Below are 14455 nucleotides of genomic sequence, written 5' to 3' on the forward strand. Positions count from 1 at the left end.
CATGTGCTTAGTACAGTGGTCTGCACACAGTAAGCACTCAGTAAATACGATTGAATGAATAGAATAGAACCAGTATTTGTTAAGCACTTACTATATGCTGGCACTGTACTAAGCAGTGGGGTGAAAACCACCTTATCGGGGAGGACACAATCCATGTCCCACTTGGGGCTCCCAAACCTCATCCCCATTTTACAGATGAGGGAACTGAGGCGTAGAGAATTTAAAGACATCATCCATTCCTTCCTTCCAGAGAACTTTCAGCTGTATTAAAATTGGATTTTCCTGCACGGCTTTGAAACTGCCCATAATTCCATTCAAACATGTCGGCACAAATCTACATAGCATCCAAGGGTTTCGAGGGCCTGATGAATTGGTGTGGAAACAAAAGAGTACTGAATGAACCATTACCTGAAGTGTAGTCCAAACCTTGAAAGGCTGCTAAAACTCATTAAGAATATTTATACATCTTTGTAGTTTCCTGACATGCTAGAGTGGGTGCTCAGAAGTGTTTTTCTCATGCCGCTTCAGTCCTGGGACAAAAAGCAAAACCAGGAATTACAGGAAATCATAAGAATCCTTTGTTTTGAAATTGTACGCTTGTTTCCTTTAAAAAGGTCCTGTATGAATTTGATTCAAACATAGAAACTGTCTACTTCGGCTTCCTAAGGGTTTCTCGCTTTTCATTGCTTTCCTCTCCACCAATCCAGATCCACATTTCCTGGAATAATCTACTAGCCACCAGTAGAGCATTCCTTCCATCGTCCTAGTTGGAGGCTACGTATAAAATACTTGTGGGTTTGTTGTCCTTCAAAATTCTTAATTACCAGGTTCTCCTCAGGCAGATTGGAGGGCTCAGTCTGCTCTGATAATATTCCCGTTAGAAGCCACTTTAGCAAATGATACAACTTTTAGTACTTTTATATACATTTCTAAGGAAATGCAAAAGCAGCTAACTGGAAAACCTAATCTGTTGCAGGCTGGGCCCTGTTCATTCCTTGCCACATTGTACAGCTCCTTCCTTCCTGTTGGAGTCTGGTATCGAGAAGCAACGTGGCTTAGTGGAAAGAGCACGGGCTTGGAAGTCAGAGGCCCTGGGTTCTAACTGCAGCTCCACCACTTTTCTGCTGTGTGACCTTGGGCAAGTCACTTACCTTCTTTGTGCCTCAGTTTCCTCATCTGTAAAATGGGGATTCAATACCTCTTCTCCCTCCTACTGAGACTGTGAACCCCATATGGGGCCTGATTATCTTGTATCTACCCCAGTGTTGAGAAAGCGCTTAGCAAATGCCACAAGTATTATTATTATTAGGTTATTTTTCTAGCAGTAATGTTCCTCTGGTTGGTAGGCAGCTGTATCAGTTGTTCGGAAGTGCCTCGGGCCCTGTCACGTGGTTCGGCTGCTGAGGGGTATATGATGCAGGGGTCCCCTGAGCACCTTTCTCTAACTGTATTCCGGGAAACTCCGCTGATGAATCTTTGGTATCTCGTCATTTTCCTGTACCCAGTTTCTTGGATTTTACTTTGATTCCGAGGAATCTGCATTCTCTTGAATGACTATAAATGGAGTCGGGCATCGAGACCTATATTTAGAGGAAACACCCATCTTCCACATTGTATGTATCTGCCTACTGACCTTTATAGCCACCACATTAAAAAACACATTCCATTTCAAAACCATGTTCAGTTGTGGAGTCAGAGCACATCGAGAGTAAACTAGAGTGTGAATTGCCAGAAAGATGCATTCTGATGCATGAAACAGAATTTAAAGAATATGATTTTTAAAACTATTTCTAAGAAATGATCAGGGCTTCAGGTATTTAGACAGTTGCTCCGTGGCATCTGAATGTTTTATTTTAACCCATTTTTCAAGGTCTCTGTCACCATGTATCTAAGGGAACTAAGTAAAATTTAAAGTAAAAAGTATTAAATGAATCACTCAAAAATAATTAAAGTAACTCAGAAACACAACCAGAGAAACCCAACTGGCTCTCATGACAAACCACTCCCCCAACCTAAAGAAGTGATTCAAGAACTACTGCAGAGAGAGCAAAGCAAGCTCATAGTTTCCTTGAAAAAAACGTTTTACATTTGAATTTGTACAAAGAATATGGGCAACCTAGAGATTAATGAAAAAGAATATTTCCACAGCAAATTTGCTTCTAATTCCAGCCCAGCAGAGTGAGCACAAAGTGTACATTTTCCTATATGGAAAAAGCCCAAAATGTTAAACATGGGCCACAGACGATCACCATCACTCATGCACAAGCCTCCACTCTGCACACTCGGTTTGTGGAACTCCACGAACAGAGTTTTTTACCCTTGTTTTTCAGATGCTAAGGTTAAATACAACTATCCCATTTAAAAACATTACCCAGAGATGCCGACTGTAGAAATAATTGAGTCAGTTCCCATCTTAGGTGTGCTCAGTTCTGGAGACTGGCTGCTAAAATTCTCTGCAAGTCCATTTTGAAGTGACATTTGGCTTACAAGGAACTCTTTGAAACTTTAGAAGATTGAAAAGACTAAAATTTTTGTTGACAGCTGTTTAGTACAGATGTGTACTACACCACCTAACCCAGTGTTATTCTTTATGAGTAAGCCATCTAAAAGTCAGAAAGGCCATAGAGACCACTCTCTTTGTTAAATGGAAATATTTACTTTTATATTCCAAAAACATATTATGAATCATTTTGGTGTTTTAAGTTGAGGGTGCATAGTAAATTATTCCAAAAATTATGGTAGCCAAATGTCATTCCCTCCAAAGGTTTGTGTAATATCTATTTATCTGTGGGCAGATGACTGCTATGTATAATCAGAGTCAGACTTTGTCAAGTTAAGTCTAAGTAAACACAGCTGAACATAAGCAAGTTGGACTACAAGGGGTTTTTGGGTTGTTTTTTTTTGGGGGGGGGGGGGGTCTTTGCCAACAGCATATGACCTCGGAGAATGCAGTGGAAGAGCAGCAATCTGTTTTCAATGAAAGAGAGAATTCTTTTTGTTTCAAATTAACAAGTGTTGATTGGAAGCTTGTTATGTTCTAATTTTTTGATGCAAGACAAATGAATCATATGCACGCACACAACAAACAGCATCCTTTCTAAAAGATTTCGGTTTTCCAGAGGGGTACATATACCCTGAATCTACTAGGAGAGTAACAAACCAAATTGAGTTTTCACTGCTTTTGGTAAGCAACTAATGTAAAAGGAAATGTGACTGCAGTTTGTGATAGTTCAACAAGTCAAAACGGTACTGGGTTAAAAAAAAAATAGATTAGATAAGTAACTCTGAAGGAAAATGCATGCTATAAAAACATTTGGCTGCTTTGTGAAATTTCCAGAGAGAAATAAAATAGTTACTTAGTTCCTTTTTACAATTTCTATTAATTCTTGGGTTTCTTTTCACCTTAAAAAATATATAGCCCCTTTTTTCTTGAGTAGGTTGGGCCCCAGTATAAGTGTTTTTAAATGCCAATTTCTGGCTAACAAAATTCCTACTACATGTTTGAAGTCAAATGATGACATAGTTGAGGTATAATATATATAAAAAAAGAATGATTTGCCTAAAATTTCAATTTCCCAGTGCCTCAGGCTGATAAGCCACAGTGATATTTTCTGGGCACTTATGTAAATTACTTCATTTTTTTTCCTTTTGGATGTAGGCGGTGGAGGAGATTCTTGATATGTACTCATAAGAGTGACAAATACTAAAATGTTAACATTCATTTTGCAAGGTTGGTATTTTACACAATGTAAACTTCCAATTTTAAATGATATTTGTAAAGCACTATGGCAAAAGATTCTGAAGCAGTACTTGGTAACTATAAGTTCATCCAAAAATCTATTTTCTGTTTTGCAGTTCAGCTTAGCAACTACTTTTTCTTTAAGTACCACTAACTTTCTGCTTGCAAGGAAACACTTTAGTGAAAGTTAACACTCTCTAGCTGCAATTTTGCAAGCATTTGGTAGTCAGTAAGTCTGGCATGTCTTTTCCATTCAGTTTATCCTGTTAATATTAAAGACAGCATCCCCATTAGCACCATTATTATTGAACATGTCATGGTTTGGAAATCGTATGGTTCCAGAAGGTGAGACAGCCACCCAGAAACATGAGAGTTGCGAGGTCCACTTCAAACGGCCACTGACTTAGTTAACCAGGTTGATATGACTTGCCCAAAACACCCACTCTAGTGGCCTCGGTTTTCTCCTCCGTGAAAGAGGATAGCCACAGAGGCCTGGGAAAACATGTGGTGAATATTAGACCTCAGAAATGAACACAGGTCTAACCATCTTGCTTCATAGTAAAGTCCACTGTTTAACAGAAGTGCAGTTGTATTGCAGTTCTGGTAAAGAGTGGCTGTGGCTACCCTTTGCCCTGTTATTGGCCTAACAAAACTAAGAGTTTTTTCCACAAAATCACTGCCAACATGGAAGAAGCTTATCTTTTCTCAGGCTGTTTGCTATTATTTTTTATGGTATTTCTTAAGTGTTTAATATGTGCCAGGTACTGTATTAAGTCCTGGGGTAGAAACAAAGTAATCAGGTTGAACACACCCTGTCCTACATAGGGCTCACAGTCTTAATCCCCATTTTATAGATGAAGTAACTGAGGCACAGAGAATTTAAGCGACTTGCCCAAAGTCACACAGCATACAAAAGGCAGAGCTGGGATTAGAACCCAATTCCTCTGATGCCCAGATCTGTATTTTTATTGCAATGTACAACTTAATAATCCTATCCAGAAATATTCCATTCATGTTTCTCTGAAAAAAATTACCAGGCACTGGAATGGTTCAGTGCAGCGATTAAATATTTACAATAAATAATACCCAAAAGGTACAGGGGTACTATTCAGAAAGAACCTCGTGTTGTGGCCTGTTTGTGCTATTAAAGACCACTGATTCAATGGGAATTAATGGGTTACGGATATAGAAAAATTGAAATAATGTATAGAATATATAGAAAAATATCAGTCATGATGGCATCTTGGAACCAACTCCAAATTACTGGTATGTCCACCAGTAGCGCAGTGCTTCACCCCTTGTCCTCATTGTCATTTTACAGGCAGAAGGATTTGGCCCAGCCTAGAACTCTAGGCCCCCGTTCTCACCGGGTTGGGGGGATGGAGAGGGATAGGGCCCTCTTCCTGGGAGTTTCTGTCCCCTCCCAGGGAGGGGCTGGAACACCCAGCCTCTGGCCCAGGTCGTGACATCATCAGGTTACGCTGCATGTCCGGCAAAACATGTGATGACGTGGCAACGGTAGGCATGTTTTTTTTTTGTTCCCACTGTTTTACTTACACCCCTGTGCCCCAAACACACTAAGTCTCTGTAAGTGAGGTCTCTCTAAGTGAGTTTCACAGAGGCTTATTCTGCTTACTGGTTGGGAGATCCCTATTCTCATGCATGCTGCCATCACAAGCAAAAAGCTTCACTTGTTTTGGCCACGAGACAATTTAATCTGCCTTTTCTAAATTCTGTAAATATGAAGCCAGAAATATCTTGCTCTTCTGAGGGCCACCCCCACTCACATGTCAGACACAACATTTTGGCCCCTACGGCTCTGACCTCAGAAACTCACCACACAAAAGAATCCTGAATTTTTAAGATACTTGCTATTTACTGGGTTTCAAGGTAAGGCCTTGAAATCAACCTCAGTTAATTTAACTAAGTTAAATTAAGTTAAGTTAATTGTAACTGCAGGGAGATAAGATGGTTGGTGAATGGATTAGGACGGAAGTAAACCCACCTTTCTTACAGTGCCCCGATTGCCAGTATCCCTGGAGTCGGCCAGACTTTTGAGGTGAATTCATGTCATCCCTATAGTCGCACTACTTCAGATGGTGTTGCTTTCCCTGTCCCTAAAAAGCCACTGAGGTTGGCATGGTCACTCAGGATGGCTTAGAAATTCATTCTAAATTGGTCTGAAGCCACACAGTCTTCTCAGGAGTTTTTTTCTATGGCTGCTCAGGGGAGCACTTTAGGCCTGGCTTCTTCACCTCCTCCATCTGGTGCCAATTGTCACTACTGATCTTCTCATAGCCTTTGAGACCCTTGAGGGAAAGGACTTCGTCTAATTCTTACCTGTGCACTCTTTTCCAGCACTTAGTACAGTGTGCTCTCTGCATACTCTAAGCACCTAGTAAATACCCTTACTACTACTCCACTAACTGCCATTCTCCATTTCTAGTTAACCCCTTCAGCTCCCTTCATAATATCCCCCCTTTGAAACTTTCTATATAGAACTTCAGGAATGAGTTAGAGAGGCAGTGTGGCATACTGAATAGAGCACGGGCCTGGGAGCCAGCAGGACCTAGGTTCTAATCCCAACTCTACCACCCATCTGCTGTGTGACCTTGAGCAAGCCACTTAACTTCTCTGGGCCTCAGTTCCCTTATCTGTATAATAGAGATTGAGAGTGTGAGTACCATGTGGGAAAGGGACTATCTCCAACCTGATTTACTTGCATCTGCCCCAGTGCTTAGAACAGTGCTGGGCACGTAATAAGCACTCAAGGACCAAAATAATAATTAATAATACTTATTATTATTCAGGGTGGTTCTACCATATTCACCCCTTTTAGTTTGGACCTTTGTTCCCTCGTCTTTTTTCATGCTTTTTCCATCTTCCGTGACACCCTTATCCTTGACCTACCTGACAAAAGCCCTTCTTAAAACTCACTTCTTCCAGGTAGCCTTTTATGGATCAGCATAAATTCTACTGAAGGCAACTGGTGATTCAGGGGCCAGCTGTTTACCATCCAAGAAATCAGGCTGCCTGTTATCCTTAGTGTGTCCTCAGTGGGAATGGCTTGCTGAACTGACTGTAGTGTTTTCACTCCCCTGGTTTCCAGCTCAGAAAGGAACTTGGTCATCCTCTGTGTTCTGGCATATTCTTGGAATGCCCCCAAGGAAATACCAAATATAGGGCAGAATGGCCGGGTGCTAACCGGGCTGGAAGAGGACTCTGGATTCACATCAGACTCTGCCAAACAAATATCGTCCCTTTTCCCTCCATTCACAAGCTTCACATTTTTTGCAACGAGCACCACTGCAGTCTCCTCTCAATCCAAACTCCCCCACTTCCCCCAGAGAATAGCATTCAGGGTGTTTAAAATGGAAAAGACCTCATTTCAAAACCACCCCCTATAATGTGAAATCTATACCACCTCTGAGGCCCAGAGGGATGGATAAGTATCTAAGGAGAGAAGCTGGCTCATGTTGCTAGTGTAAACTTCATTTTTCTCACTGCTTCCTTTGCCTTTCTATACAATGTTCTTCTGACTTGTTCTTTCTTTCCTTCTTTTGTTTATGTTTTTAAAAGCTGGTCCACATATGCTACTTATTGTGAACACGCTATTTATGTGTCCCCAAATTGAACAAAAGGTGTGGAAAAAGGAGGGAGGGACAAAGGGCAGCTGAGTATTGCTCTCTGTATAAAGGGCAATATTTTCCTCTGGATCAACAAGTTCCTCTTAATAAATAAAATATGGAGGCAGAAAGGGCCTCTCATTTTAGATACTTTGTTTAGTTATGGACTGTATGCTATTAACAAAGCAGCTGCACATTACTTCTAAATATATTTGAAACATATGAGCAATTCCGGCCCTTTGTATCTAAATTTCTATGAAATTGTTCTCCAAGAGCCTGATTTAAATATATTCTGCATGTAAATATAATGTAGAAGTGTACAGAGACTATACTTGTTCTTCCCCTACTTCCCAGGGCCTGTCTGAGAACAGTAAAAGATTGCGAGCTTCCCCAACCCCCACACACAGGGGATAGGGACTGTCTAATTTCCACCTGGGTATTCTCTCCCAGTGCTAAATACAGAGTGCTCTTCACACAATGAGTTTTTAATAAATACTATTTCTTATAAAATAGGATTCTTGAAGCACTTTTATTTGTCTTTCTATTCATTCTTGTACTGTAATTTGGCTAGTTCATGTACTTTCAACAAGAATATCCTCCCTCAAAATATCTCAGTTACAATCCATTTCTGTAGGTGGTAAGTGTAAGCCCCTAGTAATGTTAATGTTGGTATTTGTTAAGCACTTACTATGTGCAGAGCACTGTTCTAAGCGCTGGGGCAGACACAGGGGAATCAGGTTGTCCCACGCAGGGCTCACAGTCTTAATCCCCATTTTACAGATGAGGTAACTGAGGCACAGAGAAGTGAAGTGACTTGCCCACAGTCACACAGCTGACAACTGGCAGAGCTGGGATTCGAACTCATGACCTCTGACTCCAAAGCCCGTGTTCTTTCCACTGAGCCACGCTGCTTCTCTAGTATTCTCTAGTATTGTACTGTACTCTCCCAAGCCCTTAGGACAGTATGCTCTGCACATAGTAAGCACTCAATAAATATCCCCTTTCCTCCACTCCCTTCTTCATCACCCGGATTTGCTCCCTTTGTTTCCCCTGCCCCACCCCCCAGCCCCACAACACTTATGTACATGTCTGTATTTTATATTAATGTCTATCTCCCCCTCTCTAGACTGTAAGCTCATTGTGCGCAGTGACTGTCTATTGTTGTATTGTGCTCTCCCAAGCGCTTAGTACAGTGCTCTGCACACAGTAAGCATTCAATAAATACGATTGAATGAATGATTATTGTGAATTTCATATCATATTAATCAATACTGAATGATGCCCTATTTTGATGAAGTATTGTCAAGAAGCACCAATACTGTTTAACAGCTTGGCATTGAATCACTTTTTATTTCAGCAATTTATCTACCAGTAGGGACACTCATGGACACCCTCTGTAATCTTCATTTTGCTCTAGAGGTGGAGTGGCTCAGTGTGCTAAGCAACAGACTGAGGACATGAGGCTAATCTGAATCCTAGGCTAACTGCATATGTTTCCTAATCTGCTAAATTAGAATGTTTCCAACTTACTCCCTGGGCTCATTTTAGGAAAGACTGATCAAAAACAATGGAAAAACACTTGAAATTATTGTTAAGGATGAGGTAAAAGTGTCACCACTTAGTATTCTCCAGACGCACACTACAGAATTGAATCAAGTGTTTTTTTGAAAGCTAAATTAATTCCCATTTCCTAAACTTACCTTCCACAGAGTTGGAGTGGAATAACTGCTTTAAATTATGTATATTAATGTCTATGTCAGAAAAACCAGGGGAGTGTAAGAGAAAGATGCTCACTCCTATAGGAAGTGCTTTGATTAAACCAGAGAAGCATTTCCAAGCCCCAGGTTTCACCTCTGGTTCCTTCACTCAGTGAGATAACAGGAGAGCAACAATCCCATCTACAAGAATACATGCCACGCTTGAGAATTCCTGAAGAGCTTCAGCCTCAAGCCCTCATCTACTGAGGAAAGGCCAGTAGCCTGGAGAACTGATCCATGGTCAGGATTGCAAAATCAGCTTTCCTTTTGCTTTCACCCTGCCCCCAGCCCACCCTGGCATACCTCCTTTCTGTGGCCCACAGGTTTCCTGCAAACAGGCTCCAGTTCTTAGGGAACAGAAATATTCTCAGTTTTGTATATCTGGGAAAAGCCCATCCCAACCTATCTGGCTGAGAAGAAGAAGGGCTTGCAGTTACAGTGTAGCTGGGACACAGGAACGTGCCCAGGTATGGGGCAGGAAGGAGAACAAGCTTTGGCCACGGGGTCAAGGTCATAATAATAATGTTGGTATTTGTTAAGCACTTACTATGTGCAGAACACTCTTCTAAGTGCTGGGGTAGATACAGGGTAATCAGGTTGTCCCATGTGAGGCGCACAGTCTTAATCCCCATTTTACAGATGAGGTAACGGAGGCCCAGAGAAGTTAAGTGACTTGCCCACAGTCGCACAGCTGCCAAGTGGGAGATCCGGGACTCAAACCCATGACCTCTGACTCCCAATCCCAGGCTCTTTCCACTGAGCTATGATTGGTTACTCTTTGAGAAATAAAGCGTTTTTGGTTCAGCAGCATTTACTTAATACCTTCACGCACAGCACTGTTCTAGGCACAGAAGAACATACAAGAGAAGTAATGACAAGGTCCTTGTCCTTGAGTCTGTGGACTAATGGGACATGCCCTTTTCAAGCATAGATACAAAAGTAGTCAAATAACTTCAGCCTTTTTTGCTTCTTGAGAAAGGTCCCCACTAACATAAACACCCCAAAGTTCCCGACTCCTCAAACCTGTATGTATTCCCATGCCACATGTAGGAACCCCCAAATGTTAGACCATGAGCCCCTTGTGGGATGGATATGGTGTCCAATCGGCTTATACTCTAGCAATCCCAGAGTTTAGTGTGGAGCTTTGCCCATTCTAGGCACTTAAATGCCATAAATAAGTAAATAAATTCATCCAAGTGGACTGCTTCATTTCTGGTCAGTGGATCAGGGAGGCAGTCCACACCTCCCTACCAGACCACTAAAAGCATTCATTTTTCTCTTTGGTAGAGCTTTACACACAGTAAATTTCTCTCACTCACACCCAAGATTCCCAAGTACCTGGAATGCCACAGAGTGAATAACTCCAAAACTTACTGGTTCAGCACTGCAAGGACCCAGCTGCAAAACAGCCACTTAGCACCGAAATGCAGCGGGTAAGGACAGTGACTGCAACAGCACTGTGTCTTGTTAAAAGGTCAGGGAAGATGTAAAAAGAAGTTTTAACATTTCCCAGACTGCAATTTGGACAGCTTCCTTGGTATTACATATCAAATTTTGAAAAATGTTTGTGGACTCCTTACTAACCTAAATGCTCCTGAGGAAAAAGAGTTTGAAAAACTATCATTACTTCATACAGTGCCAAGGATGCATTTAGCTCCGGTTGGAAAGGAGTCCATGTCCTGATTGTCTAGTTAGGCTGACAGATGAGACTACACATGTGGGCAGTTTTTAACACCACCACCTGATGTCTTTTTAAATGGTCTCTGGCAGCTGCCAGCAGCCACTGAAGGTGGGGCTGGAGGTGGGTGGAGGTGAGAGGCAGAGGAAAGAGCTATGCTGAACCAGGGCTCTCTGCAGTTCCAGCCCCTCCCCAACCTTTCCAAGTCTGTCACCAGGACTGGACACAGGCAGGGAAGCCATCTGGCCAACACTCCCGCCCCTGTGACGGGTTAGGTCTGTGTGGTTTTTACCTTACAGCCTTTGATTCAGGATTTTCTATTTAGCCAGGGGCCCATGGGGGAGAGTGAAGTTGCAAAGCAGAACCTGGTTCTCTATTTCGTTTTTTCAATGTCAACAATGAGTATGACATGTTTCTTTCTCTGGGGCTCACTTTTGGAATTCTGACAGGGTTCTAATTACTTAGTCTAAACAGAACAATTCTACACCATGGGGCCTTTGTCTTGAGAGCTCCCCAAAGGACCTCCAATGTCCCTTTCCCTGCTTCCTCTTCTCCCCTGCCCCAGCTCAGCTCATTTTACCTCTGGATCTCGATGTAGTTGAGGGGAGCAAGGGCAGCCAGGTGGAAGAGGCCGGCTGCTCATTTTATGTTCATTCCCTTTCCTCCCTTCCCCCCCCCCCCCCCCGCTTCTTCTCGGTAGTATTTTGAGCTCCTACTGGGTGGACAGCACTATAAAGTAATTGGAAGAGTACAGTAGAATTAGTGGATATGTTCGCCACCCTCAAGTAGTTTACCATGTATCAAAGGAGACAGGTACTAAAATAAATTACAGATAGGAGGAATAAGGAAAAGAAGGTAAATACATTCATTCAATCGTATTTATTGAGCGCTTACTGTTTGCAGAGCTCAAGTATTAGTGCTTAAGTAAAAGGATATGTACTATGACTTCAGGCAGAAGTATTCAAGAGTCAAAAGGGAAGATTTAAGAGGGGAGATTAGCAATCAACTGGGGAAGGCCTTCTGGAGTAGATGTGACTTCAGAAGGGCTTTATGGGGAAAGCCCTGGTCAGATTTGAAGGGGGAGGGAGTTCCAGGCTGGGGCAGGATGTGAGCAAGCTGGAGAGATGAGAACAAGGCACAGTGAGTAAGTTAGCTAGACAGAAAGGAAAAGTGCGAGCTGGGATGTGGAAGAAGAGGGCTGATTCACTGGAGGAAGAGAGAAGATTGACTGCCTTAAGACAGAAGCTCTTGATCTTTAGCTTTATGTGGGGAAGAAAGGAGCAACCAGTGGAGATTTCTGAGGAACAGGGAGATGTGCAAAAGTGCATTTTCGAAAAATGATCTAGGCAGCAAAATGAAGTATGGACCAGAATGGGGGAGAAACTGGAGGCTGATGCCAATGGTCCAGCTAGGTGACAAACACCTGTAAGCTCCTTGAGGACAATGATCATGTCTACTTACTCCGTTATACTCTCCCAAGTGCTTGGCAGGAGGGCTCTGTAACAGAGGAAGTCCTCAATAAATGTCATTGATTGATGGCTGGATGACTTGGACCAACCCTGGTAGCCCTTCGGATGGAATGGAAGGGTGGATCCCAGGGAAACGGCCTCCTGTTTGCCAGCATGACTGAAATGGTGTTCTAGTGCTGCTCCACAGGAGGCTCTTAGAGGCACAATGTCTCTTTGAGACCAGGCAAGAGCCAAGATTGGCCAGCCTGCCCCTCTCATTTTTAGTTTAGCACTCCAGAGACCCACTTGGACCCACCAAGGAGCAGCGTGTGAACTCACTAGGATATTCCTATAGGTTCAGTGCCTTATGTTCCAGGGACAGGTTTTTCTTTGCTTCTTCACCCTTCCTCCCTTTTTTTTTTAAACAAAACTATTATTCCCTCAGGCATGTGGTCATGCCATACCTGGGGGCAGGTCACTTCCAATCCACCACAGTAGCCAAGAAATTCTGGCTGCTCTATTCTGCAGTGGCTAGATAGCCTTCAGATAGCCTGGAGGGCAGACTGTAATCAAGAAGAATAATTCCATGTTCTTTGGATTTTTTTGTTTTTGTTTTTCTCAAAAGTGTCACCTCTAAAGTCTGCTCCTAAATGCCAAAGGGTATAAGGCCTGTGGGGAAAGTTGACCTGGGTTATATTGGACATTGGTCCAGGAACATTAGGGGCACACATGTTTCCTGTGAAAGCTTTTCTATTATTGCTGGAGCGGGAATCCCAAAGCCCATGCTGGAAGACACCTGATGCCCCCAAGTGTCTAATTCAGCTATCTACTGTGCCTAGAAGAGAGTTAGGACTCAGATTCATTAAAGAAGAAAAAACACCCTGCTGTGTTTAAGTTTCACAAGAACTGCCTGTACTCCTATCTGGCCTATTTTCTGGTAAAAACAACACACAGCAGACACCACACAACCATTTACAGTTTCAGACCTTGGATTGTGGGCAGACTGTGTTGCCCGATTTGAAAACAAGCCCTCTAATGCTTGATCCCAGTGAATTGGTAGCTCTTTAGCTTTGTGTCCTGCTGACTGAATTCTGACTGGCAAAATACCATATGTGTTTGACGATGCTTACATATTCCCCTACCATTATCACAGACCTAGCAGATACACAAAGAATCTGAAAGCAGGAAGTGTTGCCCGTAGTGTTATCTATGTGAGACTGCTACATTAGGGAACCAGAACATCAGTCAGCTGGCTTTTCACAATAAGGTTTGTTTATGTCCCTACGTTATTCAGCTGCGTGGGACTTATTAGCTGTGCCAAGTCATTCCATGATAAAATTCCTCCCTAACCTTATGCTCTCGTTAGGCAACCAAGATTCTTAGCAACAGGCAAAGTAAACAAGGCATAATGGGTTTCATTTGCTTTGTCCCAACTCCCCCCTGCAAATTCCAGCTTACCTAGCTAGATGGGCTCTTTCCTGATTGAAGCTCGTGGACAGTGTCATGGTCCTATGAGTTTAAGATTTAATGGGTTGTGGAAGATGGATTTGGTGGGACCAGCTTGATAGCGATGAGACCTGGAATAATCAAAATAATATTCACCTCTAAATTATCAAGTCTTCTCAAATTGCTGTCTTAGAATTCCAATTCTGCAGAAGCAGCCTGGGCTAAAATTCTGTTTCTCAATTAATTCCTCAGTAAGACAAGCGATGTTTATGAAAGCTTAAGTATTGACAGGCTCTGAGATTTTTAGATAATGGTGCCACGAGTTGCGTTGCTACTATTAGGTGTATGTGGCATTCTCAAGTTCAACTGAGTCTCCGGGAGAAAGTTAGGTATGAAGTGGGGGAAGGAGGGAGCAGGAAGGCTCTGGGGCAGTACGAGCAAAGGGGGACAGTCGTGTAGGCTGGCGCTCCACTCTCCCTCCTCACCCTTAGCCACTGGATTCCTTTCAGAAAAACTCCCAGGTGAGTAAGCACGTGGTCTATGTTCCTGCTATGGGGCCCAGGACTTGGTTGGTGCAAACGCTCTAATAAGGTCCTGGCTGAAGCCAAGAACAGAGGGAGAAAGGCCTGATTGCTCATTCTTGCTGCATGCACTCTTAGCACCCCAGTGTCCTGCTGGATGCTGGACTGGTCATCAAAACTACCACCACGCTTACGTTGCTGAGGAAATGGTGAGAGTTAGGAGATTTGCTCAAAGGCCAG

At 42.7% G+C, this 14455-nt stretch overlaps 1 protein-coding gene and 1 long non-coding RNA gene across 3 annotated transcripts in view; one reads left to right on the forward strand and one right to left on the reverse strand.

Moving 5' to 3' along the window:
• The window catches only part of MKX (mohawk homeobox), a 62866-nt gene that overhangs the window by 46892 nt on the left and 1519 nt on the right, over positions 1 to 14455 (forward strand). The window lies entirely within an intron of this gene.
• LOC114816041 lies at positions 440 to 11249 on the reverse strand. The gene is made up of 2 exons (XR_003763820.2): positions 11093 to 11249; positions 440 to 530 (listed from the first exon to the last, which is right to left on the reverse strand). It is a non-coding gene; the product is annotated as an uncharacterized LOC114816041 (long non-coding RNA).

This window comes from Ornithorhynchus anatinus, chromosome 13 (assembly GCF_004115215.2).
Source record: "Ornithorhynchus anatinus isolate Pmale09 chromosome 13, mOrnAna1.pri.v4, whole genome shotgun sequence".
NCBI classification, from domain to species: Eukaryota; Metazoa; Chordata; class Mammalia; order Monotremata; family Ornithorhynchidae; genus Ornithorhynchus; species Ornithorhynchus anatinus.